Here is a 10000-nt window from a genome sequence, read left to right on the forward strand (position 1 = left end):
GAAAATGTGTCCGAGACAGCGCCCCCTAGGCGGACGCGCGCTCCGGACCGAGCCCCTGTCGCTCGAGCCCTGGAAGCACCAAGTACCTGGGTGGAATCAGTTCCAGGATTTCATTCATGCGGGAAAAGTTGAAAATGTGTCCGAGACAGCGCCCCCTAGGCGGACACACGCTCCGGACAGAGCCCCTGTCGCTCAAGCCCTGGAAGTCCTAAATACCTGGGTGGAATCAGTTCCAGGATTTCATTCATGCGGGAAAAGTTGAAAATGTGTCCGGGACAGCGCCCCCTAGGCGGACACACGCTCCGGACAGAGCCCCTGTCGCTCAAGCCCTGGAAGTCCTAAGTACCTGGGTGGAATCAGTTCCAGGATTTCATTCATGCGGGAAAAGTTGAAAATGTGTCCGAGATAGCGCCCCCTAGGCGGACACACGCTCCGGACAGAGCCCCTGTCGCTCAAGCCCTGGAAGCCCTAAGTACCTGGGTGGAATCAGTTCCAGGATTTCATTCATGCGGGAAAAGTTGAAAATGTGTCCGAGATAGCGCCCCTTAGGCGGACACAGGTGTCTGCATGAGCCCCTGTCGCTCAGAAGCTGGAAGAGCAGTTTGAAAAAGGACCGGGGTAAAGAGGGGGGAAGCACCATATATGTGTCCGGGAAGGCGCCCCTCGGGCGGACACAGGTGTCTGCATGAGCCCCTGTCGCTCAGATGCTGGAAGATCAGTTTGAAAAAGGACCGGGGTAAAGAGGGGGGAAGCACCATATATGTGTCCGGGAAGGCGCCCCTCGGGCGGACACAGGTGTCTGCATGAGCCCCTGTCGCTCAGATGCTGGAAGATCAGTTTGAAAAAGGACCGGGGTAAAGAGGGGGGAAGCACCATATATGTGTCCGGGAAGGCGCCCCTCGGGCGGACACAGGTGTCTGCATGAGCCCCTGTCGCTCAGATGCTGGAAGATCAGTTTGAAAAAGGACCGGGGTAAAGAGGGGGGAAGCACCATATATGTGTCCGGGAAGGCGCCCCTCGGGCGGACACAGGTGTCTGCATGAGCCCCTGTCGCTCAGATGCTGGAAGATCAGTTTGAAAAAAGGACCAGAGGATAGAGGGGAAAAACACCATATTTGTGTCCGAAAATAGCTCACTTTGACTCGGACGCGTTCCCTGTGATTTCAGCCTGTCAGACATGGTGCACATAGTAACGAGATGGAGGTGTTTTGGTCGACCAGGTAAAAAACGAAAAATCGAGAGAAGGTAAAAAGTAGGTGAAAAATTAAGCCTCTCTCGTTAAGGTACTTAGAAAAAATCCCAAAAAAAAAATGAACTCCCATTGAAATGAATGGGGAAAATTTTTTTTCTCGTTTTTTTTCTAAGTACAACAACGAGAGAAGGTAAAAAATGGTTTTTTTTAGCCTCTCTCGTTAAGGTACTTAGAAAAAAACCCAGATTTTTTATTTTCTCGTTTTTTTTCTAAGTACAACAACGAGAGAAGGTAAAAACAGGTGCTTTTTAGCCTCTCTCGTTAAGGTACTTGGAAAGCATCCGAGACATGTTTGGTCTTCCCCACTGACAGTGCGCCTTTGCTGGGTAAGTTGTGGACGTGCCAGGCACCCCCGGGACATCGGTGGAACGCGGCCGGACTCGTGGTACTCCAACCCGGGCATAATTTTGGATATTTCCCGGTCCTTTTTTTCCCCACTTTCCCAACTTTTCTTCCGAATCACAGTGCGCCTTTGCTGGGTAAGTTGTGGACATGGCAGGCACCCCCGGGACACCGGTGGAACGCGGCCGGACTCGTGGTACTCCAACCCGGGCATAATATTGGATCAAATTCGGGACTTTTGCCCACTTTCCCAACTTTTCTTCCCAATCACAGTGCGCCTTTGCTGGGTAAGTTGTGGACATGCCAGGCACCCCCGGGACACCGGTGGAACGCGGCCGGACTCGTGGTACTCCAACCCGGGCATAATTTTGGATCAAATTCGGGACTTTTGCCCACTTTCCCAACTTTTCTTCCCAATCACAGTGCGCCTTTGCTGGGTAAGTTGTGGACATGCCAGGCACCCCCCGGGACACCGGTGGAACGCGGCCGGACTCGTGGTACTCCAACCCGGGCATAATTTTGGATCAAATTCGGGACTTTTGCCCACTTTCCCAACTTTTCTTCCCAATCACAGTGCGCCTTTGCTGGGTGCGTTGTGGACATTGTAGGCACCCCGGAACCCTGGTGGAACGCGGCGGGACTTGTGGGACTCGAACCTGGGTGTGATTTTGGACCAAATTCGGGACTTTTGCCCACTTTCCCAACTTTTCTTCCCAATCACAGTGCGCCTTTGCTGGGTGCGTTGTGGACATTGTAGGCACCCCGGAACCCTGGTGGAACGCGGCGGGACTTGTGGGACTCGAACCTGGGTGTGATTTTGGACCAAATTCGGGACTTTTGCCCACTTTCCCAACTTTTCTTCCCAATCACAGTGCACCTTTGCTGGGTAAGTTGTGGACATTGTAGGCACCCCGAGACACTGGTGGAACGCGGCGGGACTTGTGGGACTCGAACCTGGGTATAATTTTGGATAAAATTCGGGACTTTTGCCCACTTTCCCAACTTTTCTTCCCAATCACAGTGCGCCTTTGCTGGGTGCGTTGTGGACATTGTAGGCACCCCGGAACCCTGGTGGAACGCGGCGGGACTTGTGGGACTCGAACCTGGGTGTGATTTTGGACCAAATTCGGGACTTTTGCCCACTTTCCCAACTTTTCTTCCCAATCACAGTGCGCCTTTGCTGGGTGCGTTGTGGACATTGTAGGCACCCCGAGACACTGGTGGAACGCGGCGGGACTTGTGGGACTCGAACCTGGGTGTGATTTTGGACCAAATTCGGGACTTTTGCCCACTTTCCCAACTTTTCTTGCCCACTCACAGTGCACCTTTGCTGGGTGTGTTGTGGACATTGTAGGCACCCCGAGACACTGGTGGAACGCGGCGGGACTTGTGGGACTCGAACCTGGGTGTGATTTTGGACCAAATTCGGGACTTTTGCCCACTTTCCCAACTTTTCTTCCCAATCACAGTGCGCCTTTGCTGGGTGTGTTGTGGACATTGTAGGCACCCCGAGACACTGGTGGAACGCGGCGGGACTTGTGGGACTCGAACCTGGGTGTGATTTTGGACCAAATTCGGGACTTTTGCCCACTTTCCCAACTTTTCTTCCCAATCACAGTGCGCCTTTGCTGGGTGCGTTGTGGACATTGTAGGCACCCCGAGACACTGGTGGAACGCGGCGGGACTTGTGGGACTCGAACCTGGGTGTGATTTTGGACCAAATTCGGGACTTTTGCCCACTTTCCCAACTTTTCTTGCCCACTCACAGTGCACCTTTGCTGGGTGTGTTGTGGACATTGTAGGCACCCCGAGACACTGGTGGAACGCGGCGGGACTTGTGGGACTCGAACCTGGGTGTGATTTTGGACCAAATTCGGGACTTTTGCCCACTTTCCCAACTTTTCTTCCCAATCACAGTGCGCCTTTGCTGGGTGTGTTGTGGACATTGTAGGCACCCCGAGACACTGGTGGAACGCGGCGGGACTTGTGGGACTCGAACCTGGGTGTGATTTTGGACCAAATTCGGGACTTTTGCCCACTTTCCCAACTTTTCTTCCCAATCACAGTGCGCCTTTGCTGGGTAAGTTGTGGACATTGTAGGCACCCCGGAACCCTGGTGGAACGCGGCGGGACTTGTGGGACTCGAACCTGGGTGTGATTTTGGACCAAATTCGGGACTTTTGCCCACTTTCCCAACTTTTCTTCCCAATCACAGTGCGCCTTTGCTGGGTGCGTTGTGGACCTTGTAGGCACCCCGAGACACTGGTGGAACGCGGCGGGACTTGTGGGACTCGAACCTGGGTGTGATTTTGGACCAAATTCGGGACTTTTGCCCACTTTCCCAACTTTTCTTCCCAATCACAGTGCGCCTTTGCTGGGTGCGTTGTGGACATTGTAGGCACCCCGGAACCCTGGTGGAACGCGGCGGGACTTGTGGGACTCGAACCTGGGTGTGATTTTGGACCAAATTCGGGACTTTTGCCCACTTTCCCAACTTTTCTTCCCAATCACAGTGCGCCTTTGCTGGGTGCGTTGTGGACATTGTAGGCACCCCGGAACCCTGGTGGAACGCGGCGGGACTTGTGGGACTCGAACCTGGGTGTGATTTTGGACCAAATTCGGGACTTTTGCCCACTTTCCCAACTTTTCTTCCCAATCACAGTGCGCCTTTGCTGGGTGCGTTGTGGACATTGTAGGCACCCCGGAACCCTGGTGGAACGCGGCGGGACTTGTGGGACTCGAACCTGGGTGTGATTTTGGACCAAATTCGGGACTTTTGCCCACTTTCCCAACTTTTCTTCCCAATCACAGTGCGCCTTTGCTGGGTGCGTTGTGGACATTGTAGGCACCCCGGAACCCTGGTGGAACGCGGCGGGACTTGTGGGACTCGAACCTGGGTGTGATTTTGGACCAAATTCGGGACTTTTGCCCACTTTCCCTACTTTTCTTCCCAATCACAGTGCGCCTTTGCTGGGTGCGTTGTGGACATTGTAGGCACCCCGGAACCCTGGTGGAACGCGGCGGGACTTGTGGGACTCGAACCTGGGTGTGATTTTGGACCAAATTCGGGACTTTTGCCCACTTTCCCAACTTTTCTTCCCAATCACAGTGCGCCTTTGCTGGGTGCGTTGTGGACATTGTAGGCACCCCGGAACCCTGGTGGAACGCGGCGGGACTTGTGGGACTCGAACCTGGGTGTGATTTTGGACCAAATTCGGGACTTTTGCCCACTTTCCCAACTTTTCTTCCCAATCACAGTGCGCCTTTGCTGGGTAAGTTGTGGACATTGTAGGCACCCCGGAACCCTGGTGGAACGCGGCGGGACTTGTGGGACTCGAACCTGGGTGTGATTTTGGACCAAATTCGGGACTTTTGCCCACTTTCCCTACTTTTCTTCCCAATCACAGTGCGCCTTTGCTGGGTAAGTTGTGGACATTGTAGGCACCCCGGAACCCTGGTGGAACGCGGCGGGACTTGTGGGACTCGAACCTGGGTGTGATTTTGGACCAAATTCGGGACTTTTGCCCACTTTCCCAACTTTTCTTCCCAATCACAGTGCGCCTTTGCTGGGTGCGTTGTGGACATTGTAGGCACCCCGGAACCCTGGTGGAACGCGGCGGGACTTGTGGGACTCGAACCTGGGTGTGATTTTGGACCAAATTCGGGACTTTTGCCCACTTTCCCTACTTTTCTTCCCAATCACAGTGCGCCTTTGCTGGGTGCGTTGTGGACATTGTAGGCACCCCGGAACCCTGGTGGAACGCGGCGGGACTTGTGGGACTCGAACCTGGGTGTGATTTTGGACCAAATTCGGGACTTTTGCCCACTTTCCCAACTTTTCTTCCCAATCACAGTGCGCCTTTGCTGGGTGCGTTGTGGACATTGTAGGCACCCCGGAACCCTGGTGGAACGCGGCGGGACTTGTGGGACTCGAACCTGGGTGTGATTTTGGACCAAATTCGGGACTTTTGCCCACTTTCCCTACTTTTCTTCCCAATCACAGTGCGCCTTTGCTGGGTGCGTTGTGGACATTGTAGGCACCCCGGAACCCTGGTGGAACGCGGCGGGACTTGTGGGACTCGAACCTGGGTGTGATTTTGGACCAAATTCGGGACTTTTGCCCACTTTCCCAACTTTTCTTCCCAATCACAGTGCGCCTTTGCTGGGTGCGTTGTGGACATGTCAGGCACACTGGTGGAACGCGGCGGGACTTGTGGGACTCGAACCTGGGTGTGATTTTTGATCATTTCGTGGACTTTTGCTATGCATGCCTTCTCCCCGCTAGTTTGATGTGTGCTGCTGCAAAAGTTCCAAGAGGGCGTTTTTGCCCCCCTCCAAACTCCCTCTCTTTGTTTATAGTGCATATTTTCTGCTGGATCTACTCTCTATTTACTCCAAGGAAAAAAACTAGCCGGTCGCGGCAAATTTTTACAATCGGTCGCCAAACTACGGCACGAGGGCCGAACGCGGTACGCCGGCGTCCAAGATACGGCCCGGGGATTTTTTTGATTTTTTGGGCTTTTTTTTATTTTTTTGGACATGTTGGGCATCCCAGGACTCGGGTGCGACTGCAGGACGTGTGGGGCTCTAACCTGGGTGTGGTTTTTGGTCATTTTTCCGGACTTTTGCCCACTTTTCCAACTTTTCTTCCCAATCACAGTGCGCCTTTGCTGGGTGCGTTTTGGGCATGTGGGGGGCACCTCGGACTCGGGTGGGACGCGGCGGGACTTGTGGCACTCGTACCTGGGTGTGATTTTTGATCATTTTGTGGACTTTTCCCCAGACACTCTCCACTTGTCTACCCCACTTCCCCTGTGCGAAATACGGCAAACTGTCTGAAAATAGGGGCTCCGAGTGTTCCCCACTCTTTCTGGCCCACAAAAGGCCTCTCATTCCCCGGGAACACCTGTAGGACTCCCCGGCGTCAAGGAAATACGCCAAACCGTCTGAAAATAGGGGCCCAAAAGAACTGGAAATAATGTGTTTAATTTGGGGGGTGATGTCTATAATTATGGGGGTGCATTGGAGGCGGGAGTCCACTGGAGGGCTCCACACCGTCTGAATATAGGGCCCCAAAAGGCCTGGAATTAATGTATTTAATTTGGGGGGTGCATTTGCAGCGGGAGTCCACCGGAGGGCTCCATTTCCCCACTCTTTTGTTGACCTATGTATGGCCCCAAAAGGCCTCTCATTCCCCGGGAAGACCTGATGGACGCCCCGGCGTCACCGAAATAAGCCAAACTGTCTGAAAATAGGGGCTCCAAGGGTTCCCCACTCTTTCTGGCCCACAAAAGGCCTCTCATTCCCCGGGAACACCTGTAGGACTCCCCGGCGTCAAGGAAATACGCCAAACCGTCTGAAAATAGGGGCCCAAAAGAACTGGAAATAATGTCTTTAATTTGGGGGGTGATGTCTATAATTATGGGGGTGCATTGGAGGCGGGAGTCCACTGGAGGGCTCCACACCGTCTGAATATAGGGCCCCAAAAGGCCTGGAATTAATGTATTTAATTTGGGGGGTGCATTTGCAGCGGGAGTCCACCGGAGGGCTCCATTTCCCCACTCTTTTGTTGACATATGGCCACAAAAGGCCTCTCATTCCCCGGGAAGACCTGATGGACGCCCCGGCGTCACCGAAATAAGCCAAACTGTCTGAAAATAGGGGCTCCAAGGGTTCCCCACTCTTTCTGGCCCACAAAAGGCCTCTCATTCCCCGGGAACACCTGTAGGACTCCCCGGCGTCAAGGAAATACGCCAAACCGTCTGAAAATAGGGGCCCAAAAGAACTGGAAATGATGCCTTTAATTTGGGGGGTGATGTCTATAATTATGGGGGTGCATTGGAGGCGGGAGTCCACTGGAGGGCTCCACACCGTCTGAATATAGGGCCCCAAAAGAACTGGAAATAATGTGTTTAATTCAGGGTGCATTTGCAGCGAGTGTCCACCAGAGGGCTCCAATTCCCCAGCTATAGTCCTGGTACTCTAAAATGATGGCACTTAGTCAAATTTCCGCCTTTTTTTGATGACTTCCAACTAGGAGAGGGACTAATTTTGAGTTCCGGACCCGGGTGGAGAACCATAGCAGGTCGGCCTTCTTAAAGGGAAATGCTCCTAGACACTTAGTCAAATTTACACCTTTTTTTTTGGACTTCCAGCGAGGAGAGGGACAATTTTGCGTTCCAGACCCGGGTGGAGAACCATAGCAGGTCGGCCTTCTTAAAGGGAAATGCTCCTAGGCACTTAGTCAAATTTACGCCTTTTTTTTGGACTTCCAGCGAGGAGAGGGACTAATTTTGCTTTCCGTACCCGGGTGGAGAACCATCGCAGGTCAGCCTTCTTAAAGGGACATCCTCCTAGGCACTTAGTCAAATTTCCGCCTTTTTTTTGGACTTCCAGCGAGGAGAGGGACTAATTTTGCTTTCCGCACCCGGGTGGAGAACCATAGCAGGTCAGCCTTCTTAAAGGGAAATGCTCCTAGACACTTAGTCAAATTTACACCTTTTTTTTTGGACTTCCAGCGAGGAGAGGGACTAATTTGGCGTTCCAGACCCAGGTGGAGAACCATAGCACGTCGGCCTTCTTTAAGGGACATCCTCCTAGGCACTTAGTCAAATTTACGCCTTTTTTTTGGACTTCCAGCGAGGAGAGGGACAATTTTGCTTTCCTGACCCAGGTGGAGAACCATAGCACGTCGGCCTTCTTAAAGGGAAATGCTCCTAGGCACTTAGTCAAATTCACGCCTTTTTTTTGGACTTCCAGCGAGGAGAGGGACAATTTTGCTTTCCTGACCCAGGTGGAGAACCATAGCACGTCGGCCTTCTTAAAGGGACATCCTCCTAGGCACTTAGTCAAATTCACGCCTTTTTTTTGGACTTCCAGCGAGGAGAGGGACTAATTTGGCGTTCCGTACCCAGGTGGAGAACCATAGCAGGTCGGCCTTCTTAAAGGGAAATGCTCCTAGGCACTTAGTCAAATTTACGCCTTTTTTTTGGACTTCCAGCGAGGAGAGGGACAATTTTGCTTTCCTGACCCAGGTGGAGAACCATAGCACGTCGGCCTTCTTAAAGGGAAATGCTCCTAGGCACTTAGTCAAATTCACGCCTTTTTTTTGGACTTCCAGCGAGGAGAGGGACAATTTTGCTTTCCTGACCCAGGTGGAGAACCATAGCACGTCGGCCTTCTTAAAGGGACATCCTCCTAGGCACTTAGTCAAATTCACGCCTTTTTTTTGGACTTCCAGCGAGGAGAGGGACTAATTTGGCGTTCCAGACCCAGGTGGAGAACCATAGCAGGTCGGCCTTCTTAAAGGGAAATGCTCCTAGACACTTAGTCAAATTTACCAAACTTTTCTATATAGCCCTGGTACTCTAAAATGATGACACATAGACAAAAAACCAAACTTTTCTATAGAGGCCTGGTACTCTAAAATGATGGCACTTAGTCAAATTTCCGCCTTTTTTTGGGACTTCCAGCGAGGAGAGGGACTAATTTGCGTTCTGTACCCAGGTGGAGAACCATAGCAGGTCGGCCTTCTTAAAGGGAAATGCTCCTAGACACTTAGTCAAATTTACACCTTTTTTTTTGGACTTCCAGCGAGGAGAGGGACTAATTTGGCGTTCCAGACCCAGGTGGAGAACCATAGCACGTCGGCCTTCTTAAAGGGAAATGCTCCTAGGCACTTAGTCAAATTCACGCCTTTTTTTTGGACTTCCAGCGAGGAGAGGGACAATTTTGCTTTCCTGACCCAGGTGGAGAACCATAGCACGTCGGCCTTCTTAAAGGGAAATGCTCCTAGGCACTTAGTCAAATTCACGCCTTTTTTTTGGACTTCCAGCGAGGAGAGGGACAATTTTGCTTTCCTGACCCAGGTGGAGAACCATAGCACGTCGGCCTTCTTAAAGGGACATCCTCCTAGGCACTTAGTCAAATTCACGCCTTTTTTTTGGACTTCCAGCGAGGAGAGGGACAATTTTGCTTTCCTGACCCAGGTGGAGAACCATAGCACGTCGGCCTTCTTAAAGGGACATCCTCCTAGGCACTTAGTCAAATTCACGCCTTTTTTTTGGACTTCCAGCGAGGAGAGGGACTAATTTGGCGTTCCAGACCCAGGTGGAGAACCATAGCAGGTCGGCCTTCTTAAAGGGACATGCCCCTAGACACTTAGTCAAATTTACGCCTGAAAATAGGGCCCCAAAAGAACTGGAAATAATGTGTTTAATTCAGGGTGCATTTGCAGCGAGTGTCCACCAGAGGGCTCCAATTCCCCAGCTATAGTCCTGGTACTCTAAAATGATGGCACTTAGTCAAATTTCCGCCTTTTTTTGATGACTTCCAACTAGGAGAGGGACTAATTTTGAGTTCCGGACCCGGGTGGAGAACCATAGCACGTCGGCCTTCTTAAAGGGA

This window comes from Nerophis lumbriciformis, unplaced genomic scaffold, assembly GCF_033978685.3.
Source record: "Nerophis lumbriciformis unplaced genomic scaffold, RoL_Nlum_v2.1 HiC_scaffold_62, whole genome shotgun sequence".
Classification (NCBI taxonomy): Eukaryota; Metazoa; Chordata; class Actinopteri; order Syngnathiformes; family Syngnathidae; genus Nerophis; species Nerophis lumbriciformis.